Source organism: Staurois parvus, unplaced genomic scaffold (assembly GCF_062004578.1).
Source record: "Staurois parvus isolate SC_StPar_1 unplaced genomic scaffold, SC_StPar_1.0 ptg000226l, whole genome shotgun sequence".
Lineage (NCBI taxonomy): Eukaryota > Metazoa > Chordata > Amphibia > Anura > Ranidae > Staurois > Staurois parvus.
Genome location: NW_028318022.1, coordinates 6,635,951 through 6,662,262, shown reverse-complemented (window position 1 = coordinate 6,662,262; position 26,312 = coordinate 6,635,951). Strand labels below are relative to the sequence as shown.

Sequence of the window (26,312 nt, the reverse complement as noted above, 5' to 3'; positions counted from 1 at the left end):
TCTATTGGAGTTGACGAGGATATCTGTTGCAGGTGATGGTGAGATCTATTGGAGGTAATGGTGAGATCTTTTGGAAGTGATGGTGAGATCCTTTGGAGGAGATGAGGACATCTTTAGGAGGTGATGGTGAGATCTTTTGGAGGAGATGAGGACATCTTTAGGAGGTGATGGTGAGATCTTTATAAGGTGATGGTGAGATCTTTTGGAGGAGATGAGGACATCTTTTGGAGGAGATGAGGACATCTTTTGGAGGAGATGAGGACATCTTTTGGAGGTGATGGTGAGATCTTTTGGAGGAGATGATGATATCTTTAGGAGGTGATGGTGAGATCTTTTGGAGGAGATGAGGACAGCTTTAGGAGGTGATGGTGAGATCTTTTGGAGGAGATGAGGACATCTTTTGTAAGTGATGGTGAGATCTATTGGAGATGAAGATATCTTTTGGAGGTGATAATGAGATCTATTTTAGGAGATGCTATCTTTTGGAGGTGATGTGGGGATCTATTGGATGTGATGATGAGATCTTTTGGAGGTGATGAGGGCATCTTTTGGAGGTGAATGGAGCTGGGCATGTGCCATGGGTTCTGTGTTCTCCTTCTGTAACACATAGAACATGCCTGCCTTTCTGTCCATAATCGCATCTCCAATTCCACCAGCAACTTGTTCTATGACATAATGGGCAGCACGGGGACTGGGTACTCCGAGATGGTATATGTTTGTTGCATTTTTCATTTCTCTAGATAATGACACTGAAATCCCCATCAATGCTCAAGTTTATTCTGAGCTATGATAAAATGGGAGCAGGGGATGGGGAACATGTTTCATAGCATGGTGGTGCTTGCTGTGTGTCCTGATTACATTGCTCACTTCTGATCTAGTTCTATAGATAAGGAGGCGATGGATGGATGGCATGACTGTGTGGACTGGGGTAATCCTCAGCCATAGAGAGCAGTGACAGTGTATCCAACTGTACATATATATCCTGATGTCACCTCTTGTAATGAGGAGTGCTGCCACTGTGTAAGAGAACATCTATGACAGCAGGAAGGTGAATGGTATCCTGTTATCACTGGTCACTGCTAGGGTACCCTAACTGTCACTATTAACTGCACGTTACACGCGGGGATTTCTTTTCTAGCAAGTGACGGTTATTTTCGGCTGATACAATCAAGTGTCTAAAAATAAGGATCTTTATCCTTCTGTTAAGGCTTTGTAAACAGAGTCTACTTGTATTAAACTACATATAAATCCTAACTGAATGGCATGTAGTTTCTTAACGCAATGTTTTTTCATAACCATATCACCTTCCCTAAAATAAACATGTTTTTGCATTTTTTTCATTCTTTGTTGCTGCTGATCTCCTGTAGCCTGTTTGCAGCCACTTCCCCTACATACATGCATTCCCAGGATGGATACTAGACATTTCTTGTGTTTGCTTTCCTGACGGTGACAGCAGTACTCAACGGTGATACAACGGTGTAGCGATGGGTTAGTATGTGACAGAGAGCAGTGTTGGGAGACAGGGACAAAGCATGGTCACCTAGGTGCCTGAAGAACTAGACTCCTGGCACAATCACCAGGTATAGTAGATGTAGATTCAAAAACAACAAAAATGACTTTAAAATCACATTAATACGCTCATGGGGTATTTTAGAGATTGGGTTTATGTCCGCTTGCCCTGTAAATGGAAAAGCTGCCTATGATCAATGATGGCTATTCAGGGACAGTCCAAAGGCAGCACTATACCCAATCCTATCAATACACTATACAGTCTTTGTACAATCTCTACACTTGCCAAAGGTGTATAATATGAATGCAAGTTCAAATAAATCATTGCATTTCTATCAAATTAGGAAGATCATTTAACTATATAGTTGATGGCATAACTAGGGGAGATCAGTTTGCAGTGCACTATGGCCACTGTATAGTGTAAGCTCACTGTATATAGTGTATGGTCACTGTATAGAGTGTAAGATCACTGTATATAGTGTACGGTCACTGTATAGAGTGTACGATCACTGTATATAGTGTACGGTCACTGTATAGAGTGTACGATCACTGTATAGAGTGTAAGATCACTGTATAGAGTGTATGGCCACTGTATATAGTGTATGGCCACTGTATATATTGTATGGTCACTGTATACAGTATAAGGTCACTGTATAGTGTAAATTCATTATATATAGTGTATGATCACTGTATAGTGTAAGCTCACTGTATGTATTGTATGGTCACTGCATAGTGTATGGTCACTGTATATAGTGTATGGTCACTGTATGGTGTAAGCTCACTGTATATAGTGTATGGTCACTGTATATAGAGTATCGTGACTGTATCCTGTAAGCTCACTGTATATAGTGTATTGTCACCTTATAATTTATTCTCGCTACATAGTGTATGATCACTGTATATACTGTAAGCTCACTGTATATATTGTATGGTCACTGCATAGTGTATGGTCACTGTATATAGTGTATGGACACTGTATGGTGTAAGCTCACTGTATAGAGTGTATGGTCACTGTACTGTATATTGTATGTCACTGTATAGAGTGTATGGTCACTTTATAATTTATTCTCGCTGCATAGTGAGGGTCACTGCAGAGTGTATATTCACTGTATATAGTGTATGGTCACTGTATAGTGTATTGTCACTGTATACAATATAAGGTCACTGTATAGTGTAAGCTCACTGCATAGCGTGTATGCTCACTGTATAGTGTATGCTCACTGCATAGCGTGTATGGTCATAGACTGTATCGTCGCCGTAAAGTGTAAGCTCATTGCATAGAGCGTATGGTCGCCGTATAGTGTAAGCTCATTCTATAGAGCGTATGCTCACCGTATAGTGTAAGCTCATTCTATAGAGCGTATGCTCACCGTATAGTGTAAGCTCACTGTTTAGAGCATATGGTCTCCGTATAGTGTAAGCTCACTGTATAGAGTGTATGGTGACCGTATAATGTAAGCTCACTGTATAGAGTTTATGGTCACTGTATATCGCGTACGGTGACCTAGTGGGTCTTTGCTATCTGGGATCGCTGTGACTCTGAAACTTGCCATCCATACAACCATGTGCATTGCAGTGTAAGGACTGTGATGCCGTCCCTATGATAGTAGGGAGCGATCGTCCTGTGGTCGGTTAGGTAGAAGATCCCTCATTCAGAGCGCAATGGACCTGTCCGCAGGCTTCTTCATGCCTCCTCTCTGTTGGCTGGCCACGCTGCTGTCCGTGGTGCTGAAGCCGATCCCCAATGCGTTGCCGGGGAGAGGCAGCAGAGTCAATGAGACAGTGAATGGATAGGGAGCGCAGCGAGTGAGTCACTTTCACAGAGAGCAGCTGAGCTCCCTTTTCCGCTACTCAGTCTAAAATAAACCCTTTACCACCCCCTCTTCGCAGGTGCTTTGACTGAGGGAGGATTCCAAAGTCTAATAGATAATACAGATTTGTCTGAGGGGGTGGAATCTGTTTTAGATGTACATCTTGTGGGTGGTAGGTAGTGTTAGCACCAGAACTTTTTCTGTTTCTGTCTGTTGCATAACCACCAGTCACCCTCAAGAGTGAGATGAGCAAACTTACATTGAAAAACTTTACTTGCTTATTGGGCTGTGGGAGTAGAATCCTTTCTATTGACTGGGACAATTACTTTTTTAAGTGTCAGTTTAGAAAAGACTTTGCCCTTGTCCTTTCATTGCTTACCTTATGGCAAACAGTGAAGTATCACCCAGAAATAGGTTAGTCCATTTGGCCTCTAAATACATTGTTCCTTGCATTTCATCTTTAGTTCCCAGTCTGCATAAATGAGATTTAGTCAGTGTGCTGGGGTTTGGCTGCTGTCCAGCTCTCTGTAATGTGCAGGGTGCTGAGTACGCCTATGCAGCACACATTGTATTCATTAAGTCACTTCACAGAGTGTACATGGTACAAGCATTTATGAGTCCCACTGAGGCTGTTAGATTTCTCAACAATAGGACATTCATCACTTCTTTATCTCCACATCTTTTTGTAAAGTTACCAATACATCCACTATATTTATTTATTTATTTATTTATTTATCGAGTTTATATAGCGCCAAAGGGTTTGCTCAGCGCTGTACAATAGAGGGGGGACAATACATGAAACAGTACAGTAACATCAAACAGCACACAAGGGGTAAGAGGGCCCTACTCTTTCGAGCTTACAATCTAGGAGGGAGGGGGTAGAGGTACAGGAGGAAATGGCTGTGGGGGATGGAGTGGAAGGAGGAGGGAAGGGCAGCGGCTGTTAGGTGAGGGTGGGGTAGGCTTCCCTGAAGAGGTGGGTTTTCAGGGAGCGCCTGAAGGTGAGGAGGGAAGGTGACAGTCTGATGGGTTGGGGTAGTGAGTTCCAGAGGATGGGGGAGGACCTGGAGAAGTCTTGCAGTCGTGCGTGGGAGGAGGAGACCAGGGAGCAAGATAGAAGGAGGTCCTGTGAAGAGCGAAGGGTACGGGTAGGGTGGTATCTGGGAATCAGGTCGGTGAGGTAGTTAGGGGCAGTGTTGTGAATGGCTTTATAGGTCAGAGTGAGCAGTTTGAATTTAATGCGTTGGGCAATGGGGAGCCAGTGGAGGGAGAGGCAGAGGGGGGTGGCAGAGGTGGAGCGGCTGGTGAGGTGGATGAGTCTGGCAGCTGAGTTCAGGATGGTCTGAAGCGGGGTGAGTTTGCACTGGGGTAGGCCGGTGAGGAGGGAGTTGCAGTAGTCAAGGCGTGAGATAATCAGGGAGTGAACGAGTAGTTTAGTGGTGTCTGGGGTAAGGAAGGAGCGTATCTTGGAGATGTTCCGGAGGTGGAGCCTGCATGAGTTTGTGAGAGATTTGATATGAGGTTGAAAGGAAAGGTTTGAGTCCAGAATGACGCCAAGGACCTTGGCTTGCGGGGCGGGATTGATGGTGGTGTTGTTGGTAGTGATGGAAAGGATGGGGGGGGGGGCACGGGAAGGGGGAAAGACGAGAAGCTCGGTTTTGGAGAGGTTGAGTTTGAGGAAATGGAGCGACATCCAGTCAGAGATGTCGTTTAGGAGGTGAGTGATGCGGGCGGAGAATGTGGGGGTGAGGTGAGGGGTGGATAGGTAGATTTGAGTATCATCAGCATAGAGGTGGTAGTTGAAGCCGTGGGAGTGTATAGTTGAATGCTAATTTGAGACACTGGAGTTTAAGATGCATAAACATATCTCTACAAGTAGAAGCACAGTCATGCCATCCATTTGGCCTGGATTTTACTATTTTAGCCTTTGTGGTTTTGGTTAGAAATTATTGCACTCTGCAGATACAGAACCAGGAGCGGACTGACCATTTGGAAACTCGGGCACTGCCTGAGGGCCCTGGGTCAGTAGGGGGCCCCATGAGATGCCCCTGGTACCTTTTTCGAGTTTGGGCAAGGACACAGGAGCCCCATGATCCCCTATTGCCTGGGGGCCCCATGAGTTGTCAGTCCGCCCCTGTACAGAACCACACCTGTTTAATGTTTCACCCCACACTGTACCTGGACAAATAAAGTTTATTCTTAGAAATAATAATCAGAAATAATCAAAAATCAATAAATCCATATTTCAATATGCTTTTATTAGTTTGGGGTATAAACTTCTAAACTTAGAAAAAAAGACCACATTACTAAAAAGGATTACATAATACAGCGCAGATTTAAAATAAAAGACATTACAAAATGTATTTATAAATTATGTTTTCTCATTAGTATTAGTAAGGAAAAAAAGTGCAGTAACCTATAGAAACATCCATAATTTAATGAGCATGCATACACACACTAAACTTAACCCCTTCACGTCTAAGGGTAAAACAAATCTAAATGTCTAAGCACAATTTTTCAACGTTGACGTGTGTTAGTAAAACCATACACAGCATCACAACTACTTTGTACATCCAGATGAATTATACCTTGTTTTTTCAGGACAAATTTTTTTTTATTATCAAAAGAAAACTGACCCAAAATAGTAAAGAAATTTTTTTTTTTTATTTAGCTGTGTGTTTCTTGTTACTACCAGAACCTAACACCAAAGAACAACCAAAAATAAATTCTCCAGCTCTTGATGATCACAGCGATACCATATATGTGTATGTTATTTGTTGTTTGAACCCATAGTACAGCCCAGAAACAATAGCACAAATTTTGTTTTTTTTGTTTACCTAAAACACAGTGACACCAAAATTTTGTTTTTTTAATCCTGACCTTTTGACCTTCGACCCTGACTTTGACCCATACACTTACCTGGCACTGAACTAGATCAAACTTTGATCTAGGTATTTTTTCTTTTAATTCTTTTTATATACTTTTTTTTTTTATAACAAACATTCCCCCCCCCCCTCTATGCCAGGAGTTAGAGAGATACAATATATCTCTCTGATCCATTCATAGAGAGAGGAAAAAAACAAGGGGGACGGGCTGTACAGTGACTGATCACTGTGATAGCCAATCAGAGGCTATCACAGCGATCATGTGACCCAGAATCAGGAGTCCTGGGTCCCGATCGTTAGAACGGGACCCAGTGCTCTCAGTAACAGTGTGGTCTTTGTGCTGGGAGCGTGATGTGCAGCGTGCTCCCAGCAGAAAGACAGGTGTGCAAATATGTGGCCCCACGGAAAAAATCCCAGTTCTGTGAGGCCTCATATTTGTGTTACATCGGCGTCAAGGGGTTAAAATGGAGTTAAACTTCAGAATATAGCCACTTCAACCCAGCAATGCGGTAATTACATTCGCCAGCCACTGTCATCTCCTCCCCAGGTGCCAGGTTTTTGGCCTTTTAAATATGCCAGTTGTGGTTGATGCATTTTTCCAGTATGTTTGCATTTTTGCATATTGAAATGCATGGGCTGTCAGAAATGCGCTGCAGAGGAACACGCAACATGCAAGAACACTCAAGACTGTACACATGCAACTCATCCTCATATGGTGTGAATCGCCCCTTAGCCTGGAGCAGACAGAATCTGAAGCCGCTGTGCATGACAAACAATCAGCATCTAGCTTTCAAAGCTTACCTGAACAAGCTGAAGTTGGAAGCTGATTGGTTACTGTACACAGCTGTTCCAAATTCTGACTGCTCCAGTTTAAGTTAAATCCCTGCATTGTGTTTGTTACAGCCTTTGTTATCCATATGTCCACACAATTGCAATACTTTTTATACCTCTTTATACAGCAGGAAAGTTTAACTTGGGGCACTATACCAGTAAATTTATTAACGTAAATGAAATGTGGCCCTAGAACTATATACTGTTATCAAAATTTGATCAATGACTGTAATATCCAGTCTTCTTTTAATTAATGCGATTAATCATTTCTATGATTTGATGAATTTGTAAAGAAACTTAATTTTCACTGAGCTGGAGATTTTTTTATTCTTAAAAGTATTTTTAGTACATTGTTGCATTATTTTAGGGAGCTTAGTGTAGATGAGTCAATCATTTCATAGAGGTAATTGCTCTTTTTAAATCAACATAAATTATTAGAAGGTACAGTAGGACCAAGACTAAACTCTTTAAGATATGAGTTCATTAACACTACATCATTACATTTTAATAACACTTTTTTCTGCTTTTAAGAATAGTCTTGATCATTTTCAGGATAACATCCTTCTTGTTTTCATACTGATGCTGATCATTTTTTGTAATTTGGGGACCAGAGCACGGAATAATAAAAAGGATGACTTAAGTCTTTCAGCTGTAAAAATGGACAAAATGTTCTTGGCTCAGACATGCATCATCTTGTCAGAGTGTTTTATCTGCTTTATGTCCCACCTTTCCATGTGATGCCAGCTACTGTAAACCCTAAAAGGCCTTTCAAATTAATTTAGCATCCCACAGCTAATTAGTAAATTTGAGTTATGGAATCTATTTCTTGGGTCTCAAGCACACAGGGCCTAAAACAACACCTCTTTTCAGGCGTTTGACTTTTTTTTTCAGCCTGTAAAAGCACCTCTAGGTTAGCTTGTGTGCCTATACACACTTCGGTATTTATAGGCGTTTTTAGAATAGGAGCATTTACAGACAGAAGAAAAAAAAAAAAACATCACCAGCACATGCAAGAGAGGAGCTTTTGAGCAGAAAAATACTTGGTGTGCATGAACACCACTAAATGCATCTTAAGCATCTTCAGTAGACATGTGCAGTTCATTTTGTTCCAAATCAAAATTCAGATGAATTTTTCGTTATTTGGAGATTTGGATGGATCAGAATTTCTGATTTACAATAGTAATGAATTTAAAAAATTTTAAATAACAAAATTATATTACATCTGAGAATTGAATCAAATTCAAAAACTAAATTGAATTTGAAAACAAGAATAGAATAAAATAGAACAGAAAATTAAAGGAACAGAAAATAATAGAAAATAAAAGAACAGAATAGAAAAGAATAGAGTAAAACAGAACGAATAGAATATAAAATAAAGTAATAGAATATAAAATAATATAAAAGATAGGATAGCAAAAACAATAGAATATAACCGTCTTCCAAAATTAAAATTTCAAATATAATACATTCAAATTTGAATAGAAAAAAACAGAATAGAAAAGAATAGGATAGAAAAAAAGAATAGAATATAATAAATATTGAATATAAAAAAGAATAGAATAGAAAAAATAATTGAATAGAAAAAATAGAATATAAGTGTCTTCCGAAATTCAAATAGAATAAATTTGAATTCAAAGGCTTATTAGAATTTTCCAAATCTGGTCAAATTGAATTAAATTCAAATGAATTCAGAAAATGTGAATAAATTAATTGAAACGAATTCCAAAAACAAATTAAATGGATTTAATTAAATGAAAATATTTAAATAACTAATCAAAATGAAACTATTTTTTTTGTTCTGCACATGTCTAATCTTTAGCACTTGAGCGTTCATTCTTTCCAGTGGCCAGAATATATTAATATTCTGGCCAATTTAATGCATAAATGCTCAAATGCTTGATGTGCCTAAACAGGCATGCATTAAATGGCTTTAGGAGCATTTTTTAAGCTGCTTTTTCTGCCTGGAGTAAAAGGCGTTCAGTGGAGAAATTAAAATGCCTTGTGTGCATGAGGCTTTAAAATGCTAAATGGTTTTAAAAGCTGGCTGATTTAACTTCTACAGTTTGTCAATTTACCAACTTCAAGTTCGAACAATTTCTCCCCTTCCAGTCGAGGCCATTTTTCAATTTTCAGCACTGTTACACTTCTTTTACACATTTTATTTGCAACAGATAGAGCTTTCTTTTGGTGGTATTTAATCACCAGTGGGTTTTCATTTTTTTTTACTATATAAATGAAACAAATACCAAATATTTTGAAATAAAACCCCACATTTCTTAATTTGTTATAGAATTTTGCAAATAAATAATCTTTCTTCACAGATTTGGGCCAAAATGTATTCTACTACATTTCTTTGGTAAAAATAACCCAAATCAGTGTATATTATTTAGCCTATGTGAAAGTTTTATAGAGTCTACAAACTATGGTATAGTGTGATAACAGTCCTCCCATTCCTCTCAAGGAAAATATTCTCCATGGCCATATTCCTTGAGAGGAATAGAAGGACTGTTATCACTAGACAAAGGATTGGTTTCTTTCTATTGATGCCAGAATAACTCTTGTCTGCTTGGGGCTTTTTGGACCATATAAGTACCTTGTCTGATGCGCTTTCCAGTATGGATTTGTAATTCTGTCCAATTGGTGGATATTTGCATTGTTAAATGAGGGATCTCTTCCACTTCTGTCTGGATGCAATGCTCATGTTCTCCACTGGCCTCCTACATAGTCATTGATGTTACTAATGGAACTATATACATTGTCTACCTGAAGAAGCGGGCTGCATCCGTGAAATGCGTTGGAGAAACAAAGAAAGTATCAACTTGAAACGATTATGCCAACTATGACATTCATGCTATCAAGGCCATTTTTTGCAATGTTATACATTGATTTTGTCTGTTATAAGCAATACATGCTTTTTAAAATGAATGTGTTATTTGCTCAACTTTCATTACCACAACTGTGGTTTGAATTTTAATACTAAAGCTGTAGTTGTTATATCCTTCAAGTATTTACTTTTGTGGTATGGTGCCTTTAAAACCCCATTAGTTTTTTCTGTTAGGGTTATGTATTTTTTCAATGTCTTATAATTAAGGGGTGTGGCACCAATAAATCCTACTAGCAAGGGGGGAGACTTTATTTTGGGTCTCCATCTCCCATTCTCTTTTTCCTCTTCTTCTACTCCTCCCTATTATGGTGATACCAAATGTGTGAAACTTTTTTGCTGCCTAGGCACATAGAGGGACCCAAAATCCAAGGAGCAACTTCAAGCTTCAAAGTAGCATAACTAATGCACCTCATTTCCTGACTACTTATCACATTTCTTAAAGCCCTGAAGTGCCAGAGCAGGAGAATCGCCCACAAAATGACCCCATTTTGCAAAGTAGATCCTGTAACATATTTAATTAGAGACATAGTGAGTTTATGAAGAGCACATTGTTTTGCCACAAGTTTTTGGAAAATAAAGATAGAAAATTAAACCGTGTTCTATTCCTCCTGAGTATGGGGATATCACATATGTGAGTCTCCTTTGCAAATTAGCTACATAATAGAATCCAAGGAGCATTTTTAAGCTTTCAAGGGAAATAAATTAGGCACCTAATTTCCTGACTATCATGTGTTTGGAGGTCCTATAGTGCCAGGACAACAGTAACACCCACAAAATTATCACATTTTGGAAAGTACATACCTCAAGAGGCCTAACGAGTCTTTTGAAGATTTCATTTTTTTGCCAAGAGCTTTTGGAAAACGCGGAAAGAAAATGAAAATGTATTTTTCTACACAAAGTTGTAAATTCGTAAGATATTTCTACCACGCAGCATTGGCATACTCCATATAGCATTGTAAAACACATTCTGCTATTCTTCCTGAGTATGGAAGTACCACATGTGAGACTTTTTAAGAGCCTAGCTGCATAGAGGTACTCCGAATCCAAGGAGCACTTTCAGATTTGCAAGGAGCATAAAGTATGCATCTAATTTCTTGACTATATATACACAAAAAAAAAGACCTGAAAATGGGGACTTTTGAGGCACAACACAATCATAAAAACATGATTTATTTTGTATCAAAATTCAATATGTAAAAATAGTATTCTATTTCACAACAACAGTACTAAAACACAATATTCCTAATATTTACAATATTAGGGACGTCACACTTAAACACAGATTTTAATATTAGCTACCTAATTTCTTGACTACTTATCACATTTTGGAGGCCCTGGCATGCCAAGACCATAGAAACACCCCAAAAATAACCATATTTTGAAGAGCAAACATTCACAAGTATTTTGAGACGCATGGTGAATCTTTCGAAGATTTCATTTATTACCACACTTTTGTGGAAAATGAACAAAGAAACATATATTTCTTTTTACATAAAGTTGTCAATAGCATATTCCTAACATGCAATATGGGTATACTTACAATTACAGCCCAAAACACATTCTGCTACTCCTTCCTAGTATGGAAATACTACAAATGTGAGACTCTTTCACAGCATAGCCACATAGAGAGGCCCAAAATTCAAGGGGCATCTTCATAACTTGTGCTTATAATTTACTGACTACCTATCACATTTTTGGAGGCCTTGAAGCACTAGGAGAATAGAAACACTCACAAAATTACCACATTTTGGAGGTTAAACACCCCAAAGTATTTTTAAGAGGCATGATAAGTCTTTTAAAGGTTTCACATTTTTGGAATATTCAGAAAGAAAATTAAAATTAATTTTAAGTTGTCAATTTAATCAGCTTTTTCACACACAGCATACTTAGAATTTCACCGAAAACACTTTGTTTGTTAGTGTTTGTACTGACTATGTACTGGGTATTGTATCTTGTGTATCACAAACATTAACCAATTGTATCAAAAACTGTGTACTGTAATGGTTGCCTCTGTACAAATGGCCAATGAATATGGTATAATGTAACATCAGCTATAGCAGTCCCCATTCCTATAAGCGAAGCAAACCTAGCCTACTGGCACGTGGCTGCCTTCAGGAATGCCATGTTCACTGGCCAAGAAGTATAGAAGACTGAATAAAAGAATAACAAGAGAGTTCAGGTTGTTCCAGGACTGCAGTTGTCCATAGAGGATGGCTGGGACTGGTGTCTTGCAGGAACAGTCAGTGATACTTGCAGGTGGGTTGGCTCAGACCACAGGCAAAGACATGGTCAACAAACAGACAGAGGATTGATCCAGGGAGCAGGCAGACATGTGGTCAATAAACAGGCCAGGGTCAGTACAACCAGTAGGCAGAGGCAACACTGCAATAGTGTGGCAGTAATCGGGGGCATGGTTGATTGCTGCACTGGCTCAGGGGACACTGCACTGATGTGGAGGCAATCAGGGACACTTTTGGTGGCTGCTCTGGCTCTGGTGACACTGGCACTGGTGTGGCTAGTGATCAGTAACATTGTTGCTGGCTGCACTGGTCTGATGACATCGCGTTGGTGATCAGGAACACCGTTGATGGCGTACACTGGTTGAGTGACATTGAGACTGTTGTGGCAGTGATCAATGACACTGTTGCTGGTTTCACTGACTGTGGTGTCACTGGCAGCAATCAGAAATACTGTTACTGGCTTACACTGCTTTGGTGACACTGGGACTTGTGTGGTGGCAATCAGAAACACTGGTCTGGTGGGACTGGAGTGGTGGTGATCAGGAACACTGTTGCTGGCCTACACTGGGCTGGTGACACAGGAGACTGATGTGGCAGCAATCAGGAACACTGTTGCTAGATACGCTGGTCTATTGACTATGTGACAGGTGTGGTGGTGATTGGGGACACTGTGACTAACTGCACTATTATGGTGGCACTGTGATTGGCATGGTGGTGGTTGCAGACTGGCTGCATGGTCTGATTATGTTGTACTGCTGTGGCAGTGATCAGAGACAATGGTGGACTGCACTGACATACACTGACATATCAGACCAGCCAGCCATGGCAATGAACAGCCATGCACATGATCACTAATATAGCACTAAAATGTCACCATGCTGCACTTGCTCTGGTAACAATATGTATTACAAAAAATAAATTATATATATATTATATATATAAATATAATTATATATATATATATATATATATATATATATACACACACACAGTTGTGTTCAAAATAATAGCAGTGTGTTGAAAAAAGTGAATAAAGCTGAAAATCCTTCTAATAGCTTTTATTTCCATACACACAAATGCATGGGGAACACTACACATTCTATTCCAAATCAAAACATGAAGAAAAATATATCAAATTTGTGCTGTTCCTCTAAAAAAATTGAAGAAAAGTGAATATTAGACTGTTCAAAAAAATAGCAGTGTTTGTATTCTTCTTTACAAACTCAAACATTCACTCTATAAACTGAAAAATGTTTGAAGATTTTGCTTTCCTTTGAATCACTTAATTAATATTTACCGTATTTTTCGCTCCATAAGACGCACTTTTTTCCCCAGAACCCATGCCTGCGACTGAATGAAGGGCGGTACATAAGGAGTCGATGCGCAGACGTCCTTACCCTTCTGAAAAAGTCAAAGGAAGTGACGAAACGCGTCAGTGACACGTGACGTCATACGCATCGACGTTGACCGGAAGTGCGATCGCGGCCATCTTGGAAGTGGGAACATGCGGTTTATGTTTCCCTGAACCTGTCCATGTGTACACTGCTTGTGAGGAGGAGCTGTTACCACGGAATTTTTATGTGAGTTACCAATAAAGAAGAATATCTTTTATATTGTGACTGGTTTTCTGGAGAAAAGTGGAGGAAGTGACCCTAGTCTTTGGAGAAAATTGATGAGAGGAGAGTGTAACCCAGAGTAGTTAATCTGCCCTGCTGTTTCTGCTTTAGGGTAATTACCCATCCTTATTAGAGTTGGAGAGTGGTGATCTGGGCTTTGGTTATCACCTTTTATATATATTTTTGGGTGTGGTGTTATACACTGGCAGTATTATCTGTGGAGTGGTTTTCACACATTGCATTGCTTTTCCTATGTGAATGTGCTTTCACTCATATTGTCATTTCACTTAGGTGTTTTGACACTTGGTTTGAGTATACACGTTTATTTTGCATGCTGCACAGTGAGTGGCACGTGTGTTTTATTATTTAAGGTATGACACTATGTTGAGTTTTTTTTCCTTTTTGAGGTGCACGAATATCAGGATGTGCGGGTATTAAGAAGGTTTTGGTGATGAAAGAAGAAGAAAAAGTTTAAGTTTTTGTGTTTCACTTGTGAGGATTATTTTTGGGATTTTTTGATTTTATTTTTGGACACGGTGGGACTTTGGACATAATTTTTATATATAATTTTTTATATATAATTTTTATAATTTTTGGTTTTATTTCATTTAATTTGATGTATCTGCTCATAGAAAAGTCACATATATATCATTTTAAAGTATTTGTGATCATTTTAGCTGAGCAGCCTATCATTTTCTGCACTTCTTTATATGTTTTCCTCTCTCCAATCAACTTTTTAATCAAGGTACGCTGTTCTTCTGAACAGTGTCTGGAACGACCCATTTTCCTCAGAATTTCAGAGAGAAATGCACTGTAACCAGCATGTTTAACATTTTCTGCCTTCCTTCCTTAAATAAGGGCAATAATTGCCACCTGTTTTTCAAAGAATGAATGACCTCACTAATAGAACTCCACACTGCTATTATTTTGAACATGCCCCTTTCAATTAGTGATTCAATTACACATAATCAGCAGCATGCATGTCATGACTGTTGGGTCTCTTGGATTTCTATTACTCTACTACACCTGCTAGTAAATTATTTGCCATGTAGAAATATCATTTCTACCAAAAACAGTGATTGATCAGGTTAGTGATGTCTGACTGCTATTATTTTGAACACAACTGTGTATATATATATTATATATGTATGTATGTGTATATATATAGTATAAAACAAAAGTATTGGGATGCCTGCCTTTACACGCACATGAACTTTAATGGCATACGTAGGGTTCAATATGGAGTTGGCCAACCCTTTGCAGCTATAACAGAATACATTTTTATGGGAAGGCTGTCCACAAGGTTTAGGAGTGTGTCTATGGGAATGTTTGACCATTCTTCCTGAAGCTCATTTGTGAGGTCTGGCACTAATGTCGAATGAGAAGGCCTGGCTCGCAGTCTCCACTCTAATTCAACCCACAGGTGTTGTATCGGGTTGAGGTCAGGACTCTGTGCAGGCCAGTCAAGTTCCTCCACCCCAAACTTGCGCATCCATGTCTCTATGGACCTTGCTTTGGTCACTGGTGCGCAGTCATGTTGGAACAGGAAGGGGCCCTCCCCAAACTGTTCCCACAAAGTTGGGAGCATAAAATTGTCCAAAATGTCTTGGTATGCTGATGCCTTAATTGATCCCTTCAATGTACAATATATGCAAAGCGCTGCATAAGTTGACAGCGCTATATACAGTAAGTACCAGTAATAAATAGATAGCAGAACGTGGAAGAGGTTTTTGTGGCAGAACAAAACATACAGAATTAAACTATACCTGCAAACTTTATTTTTTTTAATAATCTGACTTTAGTTCAGCTTTAAACAAAAGTTTTCAGTTCGGTTTAATAAAGGCTTCAGCAAGGACTTTGCTTGGTATCAGAATAAACTGACACATTTTAAGGTGGTATTGGCAAAAGAAAAATCAAGCTCTTTCCTTTACTGGGATTTTTGCATCAGATTAGGAGCATAAGGCACATTATCTTGTGTAGGTTTTTTAGATAGTCTGCATTTTCTGAAATATTAAAGTGAGTAATGGTCTTTGTAATCTCTTATCAGTTTAAAAGTCCATTAGCATAATTACTGTGTCTGCACACAGACTGAGTTATACAAGCACAAATACAGCCTTTGCCAACATTTTCCATTAATGCCTTTCCTGTTCATGTTGGAATTACTGTTTTTATTTTATTTTTTTCATGCTTTCAGGTAGTTTTTTTTTTTTTTTACCTTATTCTCTAAGGACGTTTTTTTTTAATATGATAGTTATTACAAAGTAAATGCACTTTCATGCAAAGTACACTAAACTATCTCCAGTCTCCCTGGGCACAACTGTGATTATAACCCCACACCCATAATGAACACATACCTTTCTGTGACAGCCATGGGCCATAGCTGTTCTGCTTAGGAGAACTTGGATGATTTAGTGCACTTTGCAAGAAAGTACACTAAGATAGGCCATGCATGATTCATTTTTTTTCATTCAACCAGTGGGTTGAGAAAAAAAAAACGGTTTCCGCCATCTGCACATTTGTCCTTGGGGGCTCTCCTTCACAGTAATTAATTTACTAGATGTCACCAGCCTTCGATGTTGAGTGACCTGCTCTGTGCCCAAACTGTGGTGTATCTGACCCCTGGAGAGATGACATCACGCCAGACTGGGCTCAATATACTGTACTATTGCACTTTACAACTTAAACCGGAACTACACTGCGTCTTAACATTACTAACCAAAACTGCTATTTAATTTATAATGTTCAAAAGAAAATTCCCCCATCCATTCATGTCACCGTGCTTTATTTTGCTGATATCACTTTGTAAAATACCCCCTAGCATTAATAGCCATGGCCATCTTGGGTAAGGGCAGATGATTCATGTAGCATTTACTTCCTGGAATCCATCTGCCCTTAGTTCAGGCATGCAAACAGGAGGGTGGGCTTAGCTGAGAAAACCCCTCCTCCCTCCTGAAGACTCCTAGGATGTATGACATTATTGGCCTAGGCATGGAAACCAGGATGTAACTGAAGAAATTAAAAAAAAAGAAAAAAGTTTAAAACAAGTAGCGGTAAATTTTAATATACCTTCCTATTTACTAATGCGAGCAGCATAAGGAGTAAAAATAGTCAATGTTGATTGAGAGAGTGAGAGTTGAATTCAACTTTAACAAAAATTCACATATCATTATGCGGGAGCTTTGTAATAGCAGATTCCTCTTTTTTAAGGACCCAGCAGGGTCTGTTATGATTGTCTGGGGTTCTGCTTTCAAATACAATGTAGGCTTCAGTTGTGTTACAGGAAATGTGAACCTCTAGATAAGATAGGGAGGAAAACTTATTTACATGACAAAGGCTAAGACAGCTACATCTGTAAATGGCCTCAGAGTGTTTCTGGCTTTAGTTTTATATATACAGTGGGAAAGTTTTATATATATAGTATATAAATAATATAGCAGTTTATTTAAACTAAATCTAAACCCAATTACTAAAATCTCATGATCTTTAGCATGTGAATATAATTTTGAAAGTCACTTTCACAGTTTTTTTTATTCTATAGTTTTAGTTAAAATAATATTTGGTAATCCTGCCATGAAGATCCATAGGCATTTCCTGTTATAGGGTAACAACATTCTGTCCCTGCCTCCCACATGTGCTCCTGGATTGTCATCCTGTCACATGCTCTCAATACTTTCTTTTGTGTCTTAACTGCAACATAAATCAAATATATGGTGTAGTGCTTTTTACATAAACACTCTAATTCTTTACATAAATCACAGTGCACATGAAAGTGTCCTACATCCAGTAATAAAGTCTTTCTGAAATAAAGTTGCTCTGCTCCCTTTTAATTATTTTCACCAAATCACCAAAGAGTGCTTATTTCCACTCTTCCATATCACTGTGCTTCCCTTTTTATTGCATGTGCTTTCACCTGGGATTTTTAACCTACATAAAATGTTAGGTCAAAATAAGCTTATATTCCCTTTAAACGCTTACTTTATATACTGTATGCCACCTCTAGTGATCTTTTCCTTGTTGAACGCTTCCTTATGAACAAAGTTCAATCTAAAACACTCCACTGGGGGGTACTTCCCCTTTAAGATCTTGCGACTCCAGTTTTCTCCTCTTTTCCCCTCTCCACTCAGCCACATACATACACTACATAGAGCTTAACCTTTTATAGGCTTTTTATTCACTCACCTGCAAGCACCAAAATTCTCATGCATACAGTAAGTATCAATACAGTCTCCTTAGCATTTAATGCAGTTCATATACTTACACATCAATTCTTCTCCGCCTCCTATGATGTCATCCAGCTTAGCCCAGTCCATATGCATTTTGTCACAGGGTCACGTGACTTCATCAGGAAGAATTGATTGGATGACTCATCTTGTAGTTTTATAAGCCAGTGCCATTTTGTTGTAGGCTGTGCCATTTTGCAACATAGACTAGAGTGGACACTGTGCATACTGTGCCGTATGGTCCACTATTGTCACCATTAGGAAAGCCACCCTGAGAAATGCCATGCAGCCAATAATGTGTAACACAGTATTAAAAAAAAAAGTACTTTGTAAATGCAAAAAATAAATGGCAATTGTTTTTACTACTAAAGCAATTACTACTAAAGCAATTGTTTTTACAAAAGCAGTTACTAAAGCAATTATTTTTACTTTAGCAGCCTAATAGAAGTCCAAAACTCTGTTACAAAATTACATTTATGATGGAAAAGTAAAGAGCTAGTAACACGTTCAAAAGATGGGTAGATGAGATGCTAGAAGATAAGTGTTATTCAAGCTGCAAGCAAGGTCAGAAAGTGAATCAAAGAATTTACTTCGCTGTTTGTTCAAAAACAAATGTGGTCATTATAAGGATGGAAAAAATAGACAAAAGTAGCTGCTTTGGTCATTTTATTGCTAAAATAACTGATGAAAGCAATATTTAAATCATAATTTATTCCAGATCAGCTGCATATGCAAGCTAATAAATTAAAGTCAACTGAAGATGGAAAATCTATTTAAACTTTCACTATTGCCCTGAAAAGTCATGCATCACAGTAATGTGCATGATCAGAAGAGATATGATTCAGCATAACATACCGCTATATATTTTATTGCTATCTCCAGACCTTTAAAGTAATATTAAAGGCAAACAAACCCCAAATAACAAGCAATAACAGTAATACTTACCTGCTCTGTCAAATGGTTTTTCACAGAGCAGCTCTGAGCCTCCTCTTCTAGGTTCCCCTGTTGATGCTCCTGGCAGGTGCCCCCAGAGCAAGCAGGCTATGGGGGCACCTAAGCAGGCTTGCTCCTGAGCTGCTGCATGTCCATTCACACACAGAGCCTCCTCTTTCCTTATTGGTTGACTGGCTGTGAATGACAGCAGCGGAAGCCAATGTCTCAGCTAATGGAGAGGAAGCTGAGGCTCTCATACGCATCGCTGGATAGCAATGGGGCTCAGGTAAGTATTCGGAGGGGGGGCTACTGCACGCAGAAGGTTTTTTACCTTCATGTATAGAATGCATGAAGGTAAAAAATTTTGAGCCTTTATGTCCACTTTAATTTTAACCACAGTCTTTCCATATGTTTTAATGTGCACTCAACATGTTTCATGTATTTTACTTACCTGTAAAAACATCCTTATGTAGACATCCTAAAACCCTGAGACTGCTGCTGGGTGTCACCATCTCGGATGTAATATCAGAAGCCCCAGCAGACTCAGAACTCTCACAGTAATAGCAGCCTTTCTCTGCCTTTTCAACACAGAGGAAACCTTGAAATAACTTTCAGGAAACACCTGGTAAAAAATGACTATCTACAACTCATGATACATTAGTGTGATGGTCAGTAGGAAGAATGCTCCTTACACATGTGATCATTGGGAATAATTACCCTCTTACAGATAGCTAGAGTCTTATTACCCTTAGCAGATAGCTTGAACTGTGAGGCAGAAATTGCTAATTTCTCAAGGAACCCCTAGCAACCTCTGAAGGAACCTTCGAGTTCCACGGAACCCTGGTTGAGAAAGCATGCTCTTTAGTATCACTCTTCCCTCCTATTCTGGCAGCTACTGTACATAAAATATTATGTAGGAAGGGGAGGTGGAGTTAGGCCAGCACAGACCCTAATTAGAGATTCTCAAGGAAGGAGAAGGCTATAATGTGCAAGGAGGGAGGGGACTATGCTTTAAAACTGTCTCTGCTAGTATGTTTAGTAAGTTCAAAGGCCCATTTAAAGTGGAAAAAATGTAAATAAACACTACAAATAAGCAATTGAAATGCTTGTTTTTTTCCTTTTCAATTTGTTTATTGAATCTTAGCTATTTTATAATGCAAGCAAAACTATGCAGATCATGTACAACTTTAGCAGGATAAGGCAACAGAAGAACCACAACAGCACATGACAAACACGTTACAGTGTAAAGGTGCCATATACGCAAACCAGCATGGTGCTTAGTAAACAATCTTGTAAAAATGGAGCTGTGGGGAAGGATGTGCTGAAAGTGTTGCCCACCATCCATGGGTGGCCCAATTGTGGCTTTGAAATAAAGAAAAAAGGGGCCAAGACAAAGAAGAAAATAAAAAAAGGAGGGGAAGATGAGAGAGTATAAAATAAAAAAGATGGAAATGAATGAGGAAGAAGAGGGTTACAAAGGAAGAAGTGTGCAGGAAGAGGCAGAGGAAGAGGGGGCAATCTGGGCGATATCCTCCAGGAGGTTTTTAAAATATCGTATCGTTTTAAGCTAGGGTAAGTGTTGTATAGTCCATGGTGAGAAGGTTCTGCTGGGATTACAAAGCTTAAATATATTTGGTAGGTTGAAGATTATTAGAATAGGTAAGCTCAAAGAATGTGTGTGTGAGACATGACCGGATAATAAAGTTAGTATTCAGTGATGAATATGAGTGTATAGGATGGTCTGATAGAAAGAATATCTTCCCAAGAGACAGCATGAGAACCGCGAATAAAATCAAAGGCTTTAGTATAGTATGAACTGTAGGACAATCCAAGGCAAAGGGGAACACAAGGTTGACTAGAAGATTTGTAAGTGGGAGGTAGGTGACTGCTAGGAAGCTGGAGAATTTAACCTAATCCCAAACTGTCAAGGAGTGCTGTAAAGGTAGACCAAAATGACTAGGTCTTTGGTTTTCAGGAATCCAAGGGATGGTGTGGAAAGAGATGGGATAAGCAATGGGAATCGCCAAGAGTACCCAGAAAGGAGTATCCACCGAGACTTGGAAGGTGGCTAAGGTAGTATTGCTTGCTACGTAGTGGTATTCGGTAAGGTTAGGAACCCCTGGACCACCTTGTTTGTGGTATATGTACATGGTTTTGTAGGATTCCTTGAAGTGATGATCATTCTACATAAAGAACATAATATGCTTTTAAATAGGTCTGAAAAAAAAAAGTAGGAAGGGGGAGGGTTTGGAAGAAATATACAAGTTTGAGGAGCAAGGTTATCTTGATTTTGCCCATCCAGGAAAGTGGTAAAGTGTTCTAAGATAGAAACAAAGTTTTTAAAGTCCTGAAGTGGATAGAGGAAGTTGTATGACCATGTCAGATGTATAATACTTGATTTTCCTTTGCTTCTACCTTCATTTTTTGGAGAAAGGGTCTCTTTAAAGCAATTTTAAGTTGATATATGCTGTTTGACAAAATGTTATTACTGTTTATATTATTATTTGAAGATTATATTTCCAACTCTTGGAGACTACATAGAGACCACCTCATGTCTGGTGCAAATTTTTATGCATACAGCTCCCTACTGTACTGTTATTGAGGCTGGACAGAGCTCAGCAAGCTTCAGGGTCAGTGTGTGACGGAATAGCTGACTGTTGCCCATTACAACTAATCATATTCTTTCTTTTATTCTCTCAGTGCAGAACAGAAAAATGAAAGTGGAATTCTGATGGATTGAGATGGGCAGAAGGAACAGCTCTGCCTTTAGGCAATTTGTAGCACATGTATAGAATGGAATTCTTACTTTCTTTAGGTGAAAACATTCGTTACTAACTTGCCAATGCGAACACTATGACAGGCTGGAAAATGGGTGGAGGGCCTTTTGGAAAAGGAAGCTCTTTGCATCGCATTTATGAAATGTCATTTGATATTTTTTGCTGTAGTGGTGCATTTCAGAAATAGATATAAATGAAGTGTAGTGTAACACTTCATTTACAGTATATCTCTGCATCAGCAGGAACCTTGTGTCATTTATTCTGAGCCTGAAGACCTAGCACCTTCAGGTATGAGAGCCATTGATATGAAAACAGTACATTCATTTGAGTTCTAAGTGCATTCTTCAGTTCCATGTGCAGGAGAAGAAAGGGCACAATAAATTACTTAATTCACTATTGAACAACCACATTACACTGCTTATGAGTCATGACCATAGGTATATGAAGCTGTGATAGTATCCTTATTTCCAAAGGGCACTCTGTCCTTTGAAGTTTTTACCATGGCCATGGACGATTTTGTTTTCTGTACTGAGTGTCTCATGACTAGCACATCCTTTGAGAAAATGGGCATCCTCACCAATAGTGGATCCACTGATCTCCAGACTCAATAAAACTATAATTTTTCTGAGACAGGAATTTCAATTCTTTAAGAACTCAGCTGATAGGAAGGCTAAAACAGAGTTAAAGACTCTGTATGCTGTTTCCGGAGCCTTGCTTTGTCCTGTTTTGGCCTCTGCCCTGACTTCTCAGGCTTTAACTACTTAAGCAAAACTCCTGCATGTTGGCCTGTATGGCATAAATGTCCCCATTGCTTATGTGGAGCTTGCAGAATACCTTGTGTAGGGTGTTGGGTATCTTTGCAATGCTGTCTATAACATTGGCTTACTGATTTCCAAACTGGATCAGAAGTGCTTACTTCCAAGCTTTTGTGAGTTAAATGCTGGTCAGTTGGTCTGCTTGCTAAAAAAAGTCCTTACAGAACTTCCAGTTATGGAAGCAATATTGAGGGTAACTTATCTGGGTAGGCCAATATCTTCTGGACTTCGCAGGTCTTTGGTTGTTATATATCTCTTAGATTGTAAGCTCCAAGGAGCAGGGCCTTCCTACCCTCTTGTATTGAACTGTATCATTGCTGTATTGTCTCCCTTTATATTGTAAAGTGCTGAGCAAACTGTCAGCGCTATATAAATCCTCTATAATAATAATATTAATCTTGTAAATTGGGTTTGTGAGGTGATAGGATACAAAATAGAATTTAATTCTCTACCGTCAGACTACTTCTTCACATCCAACCTTCATCTGCCTCCTCAATTGATTCAGGACTTACACAGGGTAATATCCAACCTGTTACAACATGGGGCAATTGCTTAGGTTCCTCCTGCAAAAAACAAAATGTGGGTATTTTTAATTACATCAGTTCACAGTTCCCAGGAAGGATGGGGTTTGCCCTATTCTGGACCTTAAATCTTTCAGCGTATATGCGAAAGTTCATAAATTCAGGATAGAGTTCATCCGGTTCTTAGTGGCCTCCTTGTATCAAGGGTATCTTCTTGCATCTATTGACATCAGACACATTTTCATGTGCCTATTTGCCACAGCCATCAGTGTTTCTTTGGTTTGAGTTGGAACAGGACCAGTACCAATTTGTAGTTCTTCTCCTAAGACTGGTATCGCCTCCCCACTGGGTATTCCCCAAAGTGTTGCTGTGCTGCTGGCCCTGCTGCCCTGCTGGTGGATCTCAATCGTGGCCTATCTTGAGGATATATTGCTGGCGATGGAGTCTTCTTCAGAAATGAAGACCAATTTGTCCATCACTGCGACCATTTTGCAGGAATTTGGGTGGATCCCTGAGTTCTTACTTCTACGTAGAGTACCTGGTATTAATTCTGGTCAGGCATATTAGAGCATTTGTTCCTCCAGAGAAACTTCAGAGGCTCTGGTCTCGCATCCATCTTCTGTGTTCTCACAGATGGACATAACTTTGTATTTAAATATTCTAACAAAGAAGTGCAGCCCAGTTAAATGTGCAAATACCTCATAATATACATATCAATAAATTCATACAGTGTGCTCTATATAACAGTATTCTTGTAGAGTACACCATCACAATATTTGTATGGACAAATAATTCATTAATTTAAATTGATATAGTTCCTTTATGTGCAAACATGCAATATTTCTTCATAAAGTGCAGCGAATCCTTAGTGTTCCCCTCTGGTGGTCCCACTTACTCCCCAACTCACGTGGACTCTTATTAAATAAAGAGTCTGTCGCGCTTGTGTGTTTAGATGCTTTATCTGTGATTTCTGGACCTCCTGAGGGTCTAATCCTTTTTCCAATCCCCAGTTGCTGACTTCCCACTCACGGGTATAAACTCCTCATATAGTTGTATACAGAGAGAAAAAGGGGGCCCACATAATTAAATACCATTTATTTTAGTTAAAAGCACAATCGTGTTCCCCTTCAAAGGCCCAGTGGGAGGGGCAAAATGCATCAGGTGGAAGCCGCTGGTGTTGTCACATCTGGTCAGTGGAAAGCACGCTGGAGTGCTACTTCCGGTCCAGCATTTGTATGCTTACTAATCTGCACATTACATGAGAGTGGAACATGATTTTTCTTTTATCTTTTGAGAAATCATTTGAGAAATTTCCCAAAATTTCCTTCCTGAGAAGCTGGCCTTTTTGCTGGTCATTACCTCAGCAAGTAGGGTTTTTTGGGATTGGTGCCTTGTATTGTGTCCCAATACTTTGGGCAATATAGTGTAAATATTGCCAAAAGTATTGGGACACCCCTCCAAGTCATTGGATTCAGGTATTCCAATCACCTCCATGGTATCCACCTCCACAGGTGTATGAAATCAAGCACCTAGGCATGCAGACTGCTTCTACAAACATTTGTGAAAAAATGAGTCGCTCTCAGGAGCTCAGTGAATTCAAGCGTGGTACCGTGATAAGTTGCCACCTGTGCAATAGGTCCTTCCATGAAATTTCCTAGCTACTAAATATTCCAAGGTCAACTGTTCATGGTATTATAACAAAGTGGAAGCAACTGGGAACAACAACAACTCAGTCATGAAGTGGTAGGCCATGTATAATGAGAGAGCGGGCTCATCACGTGCTACAGAGCACAGTGCGCAGAAGTCAACAACTGTATGCAGAGTCAGTAGCTAAAGACCTCCAAACTTTGGCCTTCAGATTAGCACAACAAAGAGAGCTTCATGGAATGGATTTCCATGGCCAAGCAACTGCATTCAAGCCCTACATCAGTGCAGTGGTGTAAAGCACACAGCCACTGGACTCTAAAGCAGTGTCTGGCACTCCAATGGACGTGTCTAGGTTTGGCATTTGCCAGGAGAACAGTACTTGCCTGACTGCATTGTGCCACGTGTAAAATTTGGTGGAGGGAGGGTTATGATGTGGGGTTGTTTCTCAGGGATTGGGCTTGGCCCCTTAGTTCCAGTGAAGGGAACTCTTAAGGTGTCAGCATACCAAGACATTTTGGCCATTAAGACATGCATTAGCAAGTTTGGGGTGGAGGAACTTGACTGGCCTGCAGAGAGTCCTGACCTCTGCTCGATAGAACACCTTTGGAATGAATTAGAGCAGAGACTATGAGCCAGGCCTTCTCATCCGACATCGGTGCCTAACCTAACAAATGTGCTTCTGGTAGAATTGTCAAACATTCCCATAGACACACTCCTAAGCCTTGTGGACAGCCTTCCCAGAAGAGTTGAAGCTGTTATAGCTGCAAAGGGTGGGCCAACTCAATATTGAACCCTACAGACTAAAAGTGGGATGCTATTAAAGTTCATGTGTGTGTAAAGGCAGGCATCCCAATACTTTTGGCAAAGTAGTGTGTGTGTGTATATGTGTATATATGTGTGTGTGTATATGCATTTTTTACAAACAAGTGAGTGATTAAAAAATGACGGTCATGTGGCTGAAAACAGAACGCCTTAGGCTTGTGTTAAAGCTTTGTGAATTTGGCCTTTTATGGTTATGTTTTAACCGCATACAAACATTCTCCTCTAATCCTTGCATTCATAACTGCTGTACCAGGCATAATATAAGTAACTACATGCAGAATTCAAATGTATCACATAAATAGATTTTTCAATGTTCAGATTAAAATTTACCTCCTCATACAAATAGATCAAGTTTGTTGGATAGAATTTGTCTTTTAAAACCATATGCTGAATATCAGATTGATCACTACTATATACTACTTTTCCGCACAATGCATTCATATCATTGACACACAAAAGTCAGGTTTACTGTTATATGGTCACCGTTCGTAAATAATAGTACCAGTCCTGTGGGCCTGACACATCTGAAAAATAGTTTAAGGAAATAAAATACTGTATATCGGTGTATTAGTCAGTGATCTTAATTCTTTTAGCGTAAGGGCCTGAATGCCATCTGTGTCAGGCATTTATCCCATGTAAGCTTGTTTAGGTGTAACTGCTAGGGATGAGCTCAAGTATGGATCCTGCCAGGAAGCTGTCATCTGTGCCAATCATAAGCGGCTGAGGCATTGCCTGCTCCACTGCAACATGTACATAATGGGCATGCATATATGCGGTTGTGGGACAGAGAATTCCAGTGAC

General features: G+C 39.3%; 1 protein-coding gene across 3 annotated transcripts in view; it reads left to right on the top strand.

Annotated features, from left to right (window-relative positions):
• DLGAP2 (DLG associated protein 2) overlaps positions 1-26,312 on the top strand; it is a 1,035,006-nt gene that overhangs the window by 770 nt on the left and 1,007,924 nt on the right. The gene's annotated exons all lie outside the window — the stretch shown is intronic.